This window comes from Cetorhinus maximus, chromosome 21 (genome assembly GCF_964194155.1).
Source record: "Cetorhinus maximus chromosome 21, sCetMax3.hap1.1, whole genome shotgun sequence".
NCBI classification, from domain to species: domain Eukaryota; kingdom Metazoa; phylum Chordata; class Chondrichthyes; order Lamniformes; family Cetorhinidae; genus Cetorhinus; species Cetorhinus maximus.
In genome coordinates, this window is record NC_135899.1 from 10,227,390 (window position 1) to 10,238,097 (window position 10,708).

Genomic DNA, 10,708 nt, shown 5'->3' on the forward strand with positions numbered 1-10,708 from the left:
CTGGGTGTCGTTGGCTACACCAGCATTTATTGCCCCTACCCAGTTGCCCTTGAGAAGATGGTGGTGAACTGCCGTCTTGAAACGCTGCAGTCCATATGGTTTAGTACACCCGCAGTGCTGTTAGGGAGGGTGTTCTAGGATTTTGATGCAGCGACAGGAACAGCGTCATGTTTCCAAATCAGGCTGGTAAGTGGCTTGGAGAGGAACTTCCAGGTCGTGGTGTTCCCATGTATCTGCTGCCCTTGTCCTCCTTCATGGTCATGTGTTAAGAAAGTGCCACCAAAGGAGCCTTGGCAAGTTTCTGCAGTGCACCTTGTAGATGGCACACACCGCTGGTGCTGTGCATCGGTGGTGGAGGAGTGAATGTTTGTGGATGTGGTGCCAATCAAGGGCACTGCTTTGCCCTGGATGTTGTCAAGCTGCATGAGTGTTGTTGGAGCTGCATTCATCCAGGTAAGTGGAGAGTATTCCATCACGCCCCTGACTTGTGCCTTGCCGACGGTGGACAGGCTCTGGGGAGTCAGGAGGTCAGTTACTCACCAGAGGATTCACAGTGTCTGACTGCTGTTGCAGCCACAGCATTTATATGACTGGTTCATTTCACTTCCTGGTCAATGGTAACCCCCTTGGACGTTGATATTGGGGGATTCTGCGATGGCAATGTCATTCAAAGTCAAGGGGTGTTGGTTAGATTCTCTCTTGTTGGAGATGGTCATTGCCTGGTAATTGTGTGGCGTGAATGTTACTTACCACTTATCAGCCCAGACCTGGACATTATCCAGGTCTTGCTTCATTTGGATATGGACTGTTTCAGTACCTGAGGAGCCACGAATGGTGTTGAACATTGTGTAATCATCAGCGAACATCCCCACTTCTGACCTCATGATGGAAGGAAGGTCATTTATCAGGCAGCTGAAATGGTTGGGCCTAGGGCACTACCCTGAGGAACTCTTGCAGTGCTGCTCTGGAACTGGGCTGACTGACCTCCAACAACCATAACCATCTTTCATTGTTCTAGGCATGACTCCAACCAGCTGGGAGTGTTCCCATTGACTTCAGTTTTGCTAGGGTCCCTTGATGCCACACTTGGTCAAATGCTGCCTTGATGTCAACGGCAGTTATTCTCACCTCACCTCTGGTGTTCAGCTTGTTGTCCATGTTTGAACCAAGGCTGTAATAAGGTCAGGAGCTGACTGACCCTGGCGGAATCAAACTGGGCATCAGTGAACAGGTTATTGCTGAGTAAGTGCTGCTTGATTGCACTGTTGGTGACCATTTTCCATCACTTTACTGATGGCCGTGTGTAGACTGATGAGGCGATAATTGGCAGATGGATTTGTCCTGCTTTTTGTGTGCAGGACATAATAGGGCAATTTCCCATATTGTCGGGTAGATGCCAGTGTTGTAGCTGTCCTGGAACCACTTGGCTAGGGGTACGGCAAGTTCTGGACCATGAGCCTTCAGCACCATTGTCGGAAAATTGTCAGGGCCCATAGCATTTGTAGTTTCCAGCGCCTTCAGCCGTTCCTTGATAGCACGTGGAGTGAATCGAATTGGCTGAAGACTGGCACCTGTGACGCTGGGGGTCTCTGGCAGAGGCCGAGATGGATCATCCTCTTGGTGCTTCTGGCTAAAGATTACTGCGAATGCTTCAGCCTTATATTTTTCCCTGATGAACTGCACTCCCCCATCATTGAGGATAGGGATATTTGTGGAGCCCCCTCCTCCAGTGAACTATCTAATTGTCCACCACTAGTCACGATTGAATGTGGCAGGACTGCAGAGCTTAAATCTGATCCATTGGTCATGGAGTGACTTACCTCTTTTGCTACTTATGATGTTTAGTCCTCTGTTGTAGCTCAAGTAGGTTGGCACCTCATTTTCAGGTGTGCCTGGTGCTGCTCCTGGCATGCCCTCCTGCATTCTTCATTGAACCAGGGTTTTCTGCTGTCTTGGTGGTGGTGGTAGAATGGGGAATATGTCGGGCCATGAGGTTAGAGATCATGGTTGAATACCATTCTGCTGCTGCATATTGCTCACAATGCCTCTTGGATGCCCAGTCTTGAATTGTTAGACCTATTCGAAATGTAACCCATTTAGCACAGTGGTAGTGCCACACATCAGAATGGAGGATATCCTCAATGTGAAGGTGGGACTTCATCTCCAACGACTGTGCAGTGACGATTCCTATCAATACTGTCATGGACAGATGCATCTGTAGCAAGCAGGTTTGTGAGTATCAGGTCAATTATATTTTTCCCTCTTGTTGGTTCCCTCACCTCCCACCGCAGACCCATTCTAGCAGGTAAGTCCTTGAGGACTCGGCCAGCTCGGACTGTGGTGGTGCTACTGAGCCACTCTTGGTGATGGACATTGAAGTCCCCAATCCAAAGTACATTTTGCACCCTTGCCACCCTCAGTGGTTCCTCCAAGTGCTGATTCATCAGCTGAGGTTGGGGGTTGTGGCTCGTGATAACCAGCAGGCGGCTTCCTTGACCACCTTTGACCTGTTGTCATGAGACTTCATGGGGGTCGGAATAAATGTTGAGGACTTTCCGGGCAACTCCCTCCAGACTGTATACCAATGTGCCACCACCTCTGCTGGGTCTGTCCTGCCGATGGGATAGGACATAACCAGGAATGGGGAAGGCAAGGTTTGATTCCGATGACTATTTCAAGCTGTTGCTTGACGAGTCTGTGTAGCAGCTCCCCCAATTTTGACACAGGCCCCTAGATGTTAACAAGGAAGATTTTAACAGTCGACAGGGTTGGGCTTAGATACGAATTAGAAGCAGGAGTAGACCATTCGGCCCACTGAGCCTTGTGGCTGATCTGATTGTAACCTCAACCTCACAATCCTGCCTCCCCCCGATAGGCTTTCACCCCATTTGCCATCGTCGTTTCTGGTGCCTATTACCATGCCTTTGCATGCCTTTTTAGCAGTTGGATACAATTGAGTGGCCTGCAAGGCCATTTCAGAGTGAACCACATTGCTGTGGATCTGGAGTCATATGTAGACCAAGCCAGTTGAGGAACCAGATGGTTTTCTACAGCAATCAGCAATAGTTTCATTAGACTTTTTAATTCCAGACTTCTATTGAATTCCAGTTCCACTATCTGCTCTGGTACGATTCGAACCCGGGTATCCGGAGCACTGTCTCTAGGTTACTAGCCCAATGACAATACTACAAGCCACCACCAATGTGAGCTAACATGGAAGACAGGCAAATGCGTTCACTGGCAGCAGTTCAATGGGAATGGGGTCACTGGAGCTCGGAGGAAGATCCTGAGATCCAATCTCAGTAAAAAGCTGCAGCAAATACGGTGACAACAGCACAGCTGGAATTCAACTTAGGTGAAAGCCAATTTCTGACCAGGACCCGGCAAAGTAGCAGAATAAAGCTCAGAGACCAGCTGTGCAGTGAAATATTGTTCTGCCCATGAATTTAAAACAAGTGACCTTAAACTTGAAGCGATTGTGTGGAAGAGCAGAGTCACGGCAGCAAATCAACACTCGGGGTGATATTGGAAATCAGTGGGGTCGTAAAGTCGTGGAATCACATTTGCCGACTGTTATATGACAGGGCGGATATTCTGTAACATTGAAGTCAATGAAAGTGAATATCGGGCGGAGAGCATTTAGTCTCGCTAATGTCCCCAACCTTTCCAGCATCCACAGTATTATAATTTTGTATGGATCAGACATGCTTTTTTGAATGGTCGCAAAAATCGAGAGGCTAAATGCTCCGCTTCCAAAATACCACATTGAGCTCGCTCTGTTTATCGTCAGACGTGTTACCTTTCAGGTGAGATTTTAAACCAAGGTCTTTTCTGCTTCACGCTATGTTTCGGATGCGACAGGAAAGAGAAGCAGTGGTGTTATCCTTCTGCCCTCAAAAGAACGCCAAAGAGAATTTAGCAGGTTATTATTTTTATATTCTCTCTGTGGATCTTGCTGCATGTTAAATGGCTACTGCACTTGCGGAAATTCATTGCGGGTGGTAAGTTTCTGGGATGGGTTGAGACCCTGTCTGAACGCAAGTCTTTCATTGTTACAAAGCACACCACTGCCACCTGCTGACAGAATCTCAGTGCTGCAGGAAACAATTCCCCAATAAAGAAATGACCTAAACCGATGACTGTCTTTGAAAGAAAAACAGAATTACCTGGAAAAACTCAGCAGGTCTGGCAGCATCGGCGGAGAAGAAATGAGTTAACGTTTCGAGCCTTCATGGCCCTTCGGCAGAACTGAAGCATAGTTAGGAGAAGGGAGAAATATAAACTGGTTTAAGGTGGGAGGGGGGGGGGGTTGGTGGAGAGAGACATTGAGGGTGTGGTGATTTGATTGTGGAGATGAGCAAATAATCAAAAGATGTCACAGACAAAAGGGTCAAAGAGGCGTTGAAGGTGGTGACATCCGTCCAAGAAAAGTGCCAATCAAGAATGGAAGACAGGATACTCAAAGCACAGCTCCAGTGGGGGTGGGGCGGAAAGACCAACAAGGTTCTAGTTTTAGATTCAAAAACAATGGAAATAGGTGGGGAAAGAAGAATCTATATAAATTATTGAAAAAAAAGGGGGGGGAGAAACAGGGTGGGGATGGGGGGAGGGGGAGTTTAAGATCTAAAGTTGTTGAATTCAATAATCAGCCCAGAAGGCTGTAAAGTGCCTAGTCGGAAGATGAGGTGCTGTTCCTCCAGTTTGTGTTGGGCTTCACTGGAACAATGCAGCAAGCCAAGGACAGACATGTGGGCAAGAGAACAGGGTGGAGTGTTAAAATGGCAAGCGACAGGGAGATTTGGGTCTTTCTTGCGGACAGACCGCAGGTGTTCCGCAAAACGGTCGCCCAGTTTGCGTTTGGTCTCTCCAATGTAGAGGAGACCGCATTGGGAGCAACGAATGCAGTAGACTAAGTTAGGGGAAATGCAAGTGAAATGCTGCTTCACTTGAAAGAAGTGTTTGGGCCCTTGGACGGTGAGGAGAGAGGAAGTGAAGGGGCAGGTTTTGCATCATGACTGTCTTTGAAAGGTTCACTGTGACGCCTGCAACTGACTGAAACCCTTTTGATACAGGTGGAAACCGTGCACACGCGCAATGACTGCGATGGCGTCATGGAAACATGGATAAATGAAAATCTAAAAGTTTAACCGGACACTGGTGAGACCACATCTGGAACACTGTGTCCATATTGGTCTCCTTATTTAAGGAAGGATGTAAGTGCATTAGAAGCAATTCAGAGAAGGCTTACTAGACTAATACCAGGAATGTGCAAGTTATTTTATGAGGAAAGATTGGACAGACTAGGTTTATATCCGCTGCAGTTTAGAAGATTAAGAGGCGACTTGATTGAAAGATCCTGAGTGTTCTTGACGGGGTGGATGTGGATATGATGGTTCCGATTGTGGGAGGATCTGGAATGAGGGGCCACTGTTTAAAAATAAGGAGCCGCCCATTTCAGACAGATGAGAAGATTTTTTTTTTCTCTGAGGGTAGTGAGTCTTTGTAAATCCCATCCTGAAAAAGCAGTGGAAGCAGAGCCTTTGAATGTTTTTGAGGCAGAGGTGGATAGATTATTGATAAAGAAGGGGGTGAAATATTTCCGGGTGTCGCCTGGAGGTTACAGTCAGATCAGCCATGATCTGTATTGAATGGCAAAGAGTCTCGAAGGCCAGCTGAGTCGCAAGGTTATGGGTTCAAGTCCTCCTCCAAAGCTTGAGCAGAAAAATCAAAGCTGACACTCCGTGCACCACTGAGGGAGTGCCACATTGTCAGCGATAACGTCTTTCAGATGAGATGATAAACTGGGGCTGCATGTGCCTGCTCTTGTTAATGAGAAATTTCACTGGCATCATTTCAAAGAAGAGCAGTGAGTTATCCCCGGTGTTCTGGCCAAAATTTATCCCTCAATCAACATCAACTCAACTTTTTAAAATTTATATAAATGACTTGGATGAAGAGCTCATAGGTAAAGTTGCTAAATTTGCTGATGATACAAAATTAGGTCGGAAATTCATTTGTGAAGAGGACATAAGGGCACTACAAGAGACCATAGGTATGTTAAATGAATGGGTTAATATCTGACAAATGGAGGGCGCTGCTCCTGAATTGAGCTTTATCTGCTCAAACTGACATTTAAAAGGACATGCATTTATATAGCCCTTCAAGCTGCTTTATAGCATCTTTGAAGCATGGACATTTTTGAAAGGCAGGAAACAACTAATTTTATGCAAAACAAAGTCTCAAAAATAACAATGTGATAATGGTCAGACATTCCGTGTTGTCATTGGTCAAACGAACATACAAACTATGAACTGGGGGGAACTAGCTGCTCTTCTTTGAAAAGGTGCTATGTGACCTTTGCCACCCACCAGAGCAGGCACATGCAGCCTCAGTTTACCATCTCATCCAAAAGACGACACCTCTGACAGTGTGGCACTCCCTCAGAACTGCACGGACTGTCATTGACTCCTAGTTGGTATGTTCATTTGACCAGTGACAATGGCGATTGTCACATTGTTATTTGTGTGTGAGTTTGGTTTGCATAAAATTAGTTGCCGTGTTTCCTACAACCATGACCACGCTTCAAAGTTACTTCTTTGTCTATAAAGTGGCTTGAAGTACTATATAAATGCAAGTCTTTTTAAATGTAAGTTTGAGCAGATAAAGTTCCTTTCCGGAACTAGAAAAAAATCTCGAGATATTCAAACTCTGTGTCTGGGGGTTTGGGACCTGTGGATTCACATCTCAGGCAGTGCTCCACCCACAACGAGTCCCTGAAAAAGAGGCTGCACATCACAGAGTGTCTGAACAGGACTGTGGGACAGACCAGTGGAAAACGAGAGGGGATTAAATCACATTCCGATTGGGATTGGTATTGAAGTGTGTCCTCCTACATGAAGATCATTCCTGACAATCCAGAAGGGAAAAAAACACAGGGTGTGACCCGTGTCACAACTGACTGGGGATAGTGCGCTGTATACGCAAGCCCCACTGCTCCCTGGGCCACGACAAATGTGAAAAGCTTGATCAAAGCACCAAATTGCCCCAATTCTACCTAACTGTTTAATTTAGGTTAACAGAATACGAGCACCAGGTTAGTAAACTTAATAAGTAAATAACTGTTTATTAAACAAATTGCCTTTAACAAGTGGTAAAAGAAAGAAATATGAACTGTTAACTTCTAACTCTATAACTTCAATTCTGCCCCTTCTTAAATCCCGCATACACACAACAAGATATAAAAGACACACAAAACCTGGATTTTAAGGGTGGGATAAAACAGTTCAATAGCACCAATCCGGAGTACAGGATTCGATGCGCTGATTTCGATTGATGTCTTCCAAATTCCTCTCAGTTCTCTGTTGATGACATGAGGTCGCCTTCCAGCACTTTCAGTCTTTAGTACATTGGTTGAGAACATGCTTTTTAATGTTTTTAATGTTGATTTCCCCTTTTTCCTCTTCACAGGTTTTTTTTTAGAGAGAGCAGGTTACAGAGATATGAGTAAAAATCCAGCCAGCTATTCTTGTAGAATTAATGGAATGTAACACACACAAGAGAAAGAGGATTTAGGTGTTTTCTCTTTGCAGGCTAAGTTTCTGTTGCATTGCTACCACACAAAACCTGGTCACCTCTTCAGGAGCCAATTAAAATGTTATGGTCAGGCATAAGTCCGGGACTCCTTTCCTGCACCAAAGTCTTTCATGGCGCACTCTGTTCCAGGATAGCAACATTTGTATATATTTCTCACCCTGTTCCAGTAGACATATCTTTCAAACTGTAGCCAACATAAATGGAGAAAAATAAAAATGTTAGAGTTAACTAAAAATTTCTATATAATGCTTCTATTTATGCGTTCTTAGTAAAATTAAGGGTTAGCAACATTTTCCAGGCAAACCTTGTTGGCCATAAAGGTCCATGTCAGCAGGGTTCTCCAGACATACTTTGGGAATCATAACATATTAACGGTTTGGGAGACAGAGCGGAGTTGAAGATAAACAGAAAAGGATGAGAACAGATGGTTCTAGGATGAGCCAGGCTAGGACAAGATAAGGGGAGCTTTACTTGAGTAAGGGAAAATATGTACATGGGACTGGGCAACACCTGCTTATTATGTGATTATGTATTGACAAAGATTGGAATTCAAATAATGTACTGTCTACGTGACCAAGAGGGTATAGAAATGTTGGCTTTCTTGTAATCAGTAGAATTCTGCGTTAGCCAGACTAAGACAGTTTCTCCCTGCGTTTGCCTGAATAAACTAATCATTAAACTATACCTGAGTCTCCTGTGGTCGATCCTTAGAAGCTACCACAACAAAGATATGTTCTTCCGGTTCGAAAGAATCCCGTCTCGGAAATGAGAGATAAACAGACATTTTATTAAGGTTGTAAAAATACAGAGTAAAGGGGGAAGGGGAGAGGAGAGGCCAATGTTGATTTGAAATAAATGACTTGTTTCACTGCAGAGAAATTCTGTGTTTCTATTGTGAATTCCACAATCTGGAACATCCGTGTCTATTTTTATTGTTACTGTTTGGCTGTTAAGCATCGCCTGGAAAGAAGCAGCATAGGATGGCAAACCTCATGTATGGGACCCCGACACCCCTTACACAGCCCAGCGGAATTTCCTTATATTCATTTCAAGGGGAGGAAAATCTGGGCAGTTCCTGTCATTGGCGATAATCCTTCCCGCCAGACGGAATTCTACTCAATTTTGGAAAATACTCTCGTCTGTCATCAGCATGGGGAGAGTTCTGTCATTATCTTTAAAATAAGAGCGAGGTCATTCAGGGGTGAAATCTCGAAGCATTTTTTTAACAAAGTGCAAGTGCTGTTTTGGGGGGAGGGGGGTTTAAACTAATTTGGCAGGGGGATGGGATACAGAGTGGGGGCACAGGAGGGGATGACGCAAAGCCAAATTTGGAAAAGAACTAAGTCAGTCTGGAAGGAAGAGCAAATATAGACCTGTTAAGGCAAGGGAATAATGCAAGGCTGGATTGCCTCTATTTTAACCAAGGTATCCTTACAAGGCATATGGATTGAGGATGTTGAATAACACATGGGAATATGATATTGTTGCTATCACAGAGACATGGTTGAGGGGAGGGCAAGACTGGTAACTCAATATTCCAGGGTTTAGAATCTCCAGACGTGACAAGGGGGGTGGAAAGAGAGGGGAGCATTGCACTATTGATCAAGAAGCCAATTACTGCAGTGAGGAGGGATGACATCTTAGAAGGTTCCTCAAATGAGGGCATATGGGTAGAACGTAAAAAAAAAAAGGGAGCAATCACGTTGCTGGGAGGCCTCCATATAGTCAGGGGAGATAGAGAAGCAGATATGTAGGCAAATGTCAGAGAAGCAAAAAATAATAGGGTATTAAGAGTAGGGGATTTCAACTTCCCCCATATTAACTTGGATAGTGCTAGTGTGAAAGGCTTAGAGGGGGCAGAATTCTTAAAGTGCATCCAGGAGAGATTTTTGAGTCAGCACATAGAAAGTCCTACAAGAGAAGGGCGGGGAAAGAAGCCGGGCAAGTGAAAGAAGTGTCAGTGGGGGAGCATTTCGGGGATAGTGACCATAACTCTGTAAGATTTAAGGTAGTTATGGAAAAGGGAAAAGATGGGCCGGAAATAGAGGTCCTGAATTGAGGGAAGGCCGATTTCAAAGTAATAAGACATGACCCGGCCAAAGTGAGCTGGAGGCGCTACATGTTGCAAAGTCTACTTGTTACAAAGTGGGAGTCATTCAAAAAGGAAGTAGTGAGAGTTCAGGGCCAACATGTTCTCGTAAAGGTGAAGGGTAGGACCAACAAGTGTCGGGAATCCTGGATGTCAAGGGATATAAGGGAATGGGTAAGGAAAAAAAAGGAGGCTTATGGCAGATACAGAGGGCTGAAAACAGCAGAAGCCCCAGAGGAGTGTAGAGGGATACTTAAATAAGTAATTAGGAGAGCGAAGAGGAGGCACGAAGAAACAGTCGCAGGAAAGATAAAGGGAAATCCCAAGGCATTTTATAAATATATTGACGGCAAGAGGATAACTAGGGAAAGAGTAGGGCCCATTAGGGGCCAAAGTGGCACTCCGTGCGTGGAGCCGAAGGACTTAGGTAAGGTTTTAAATGATTACTTTTCATCTGTGTTCATTATGGAGAAGGACGATGTAGGTGTAGAAATCGGGGAGGGGGACTGTGTACTTGTACAAATTAACATTGAAAGAGAGGAGGTATTAACGATTTTAGTGGGCTTAAAAATGGATAAATCCCCAGGCCCAGATGAGATGTATCCCAGGCTGCTATGTGAGGCAAGGGAGAAGATTGCAAGGGCTCGAACACTAATTTTCAAACCCTCTCTGGCCGCAGGAGAGGTGCCAGAGGGCTGGAAGTCAGCGAATGTGATAACTTTATTCAACAAGGGTAGTAGGGATAAACCAGGTATCATGAATCTATTAATGTACATAAAATTTGGGAAGATATTTTTCTTTTAAAAAAGAGGTTTAGTTTGCGGGTATGTCTTAATTGCATTAAAGCCAGCTAGTCTGGGTGCTTTGATATGTACTAGTTTTGAGATGTAAGACAGATAGCATGCAGTTGCATGTTTTCAATAGAGCATTCAAGAAGTGGGGTGAAAATTAATGCCTTTCGTGCAGCTATGAAGCAATATGTTTATATTACTAATAAAATTGGTATTATGAAAGAGGTTTCATTGT

At 44.7% G+C, this 10,708-nt stretch overlaps 1 long non-coding RNA gene across 1 annotated transcript in view; it reads right to left on the bottom strand.

Moving 5' to 3' along the window:
* LOC144695676 (uncharacterized) overlaps positions 1 to 10,708 on the bottom strand; it is a 306,135-nt gene that overhangs the window by 161,707 nt on the left and 133,720 nt on the right. The gene's annotated exons all lie outside the window — the stretch shown is intronic.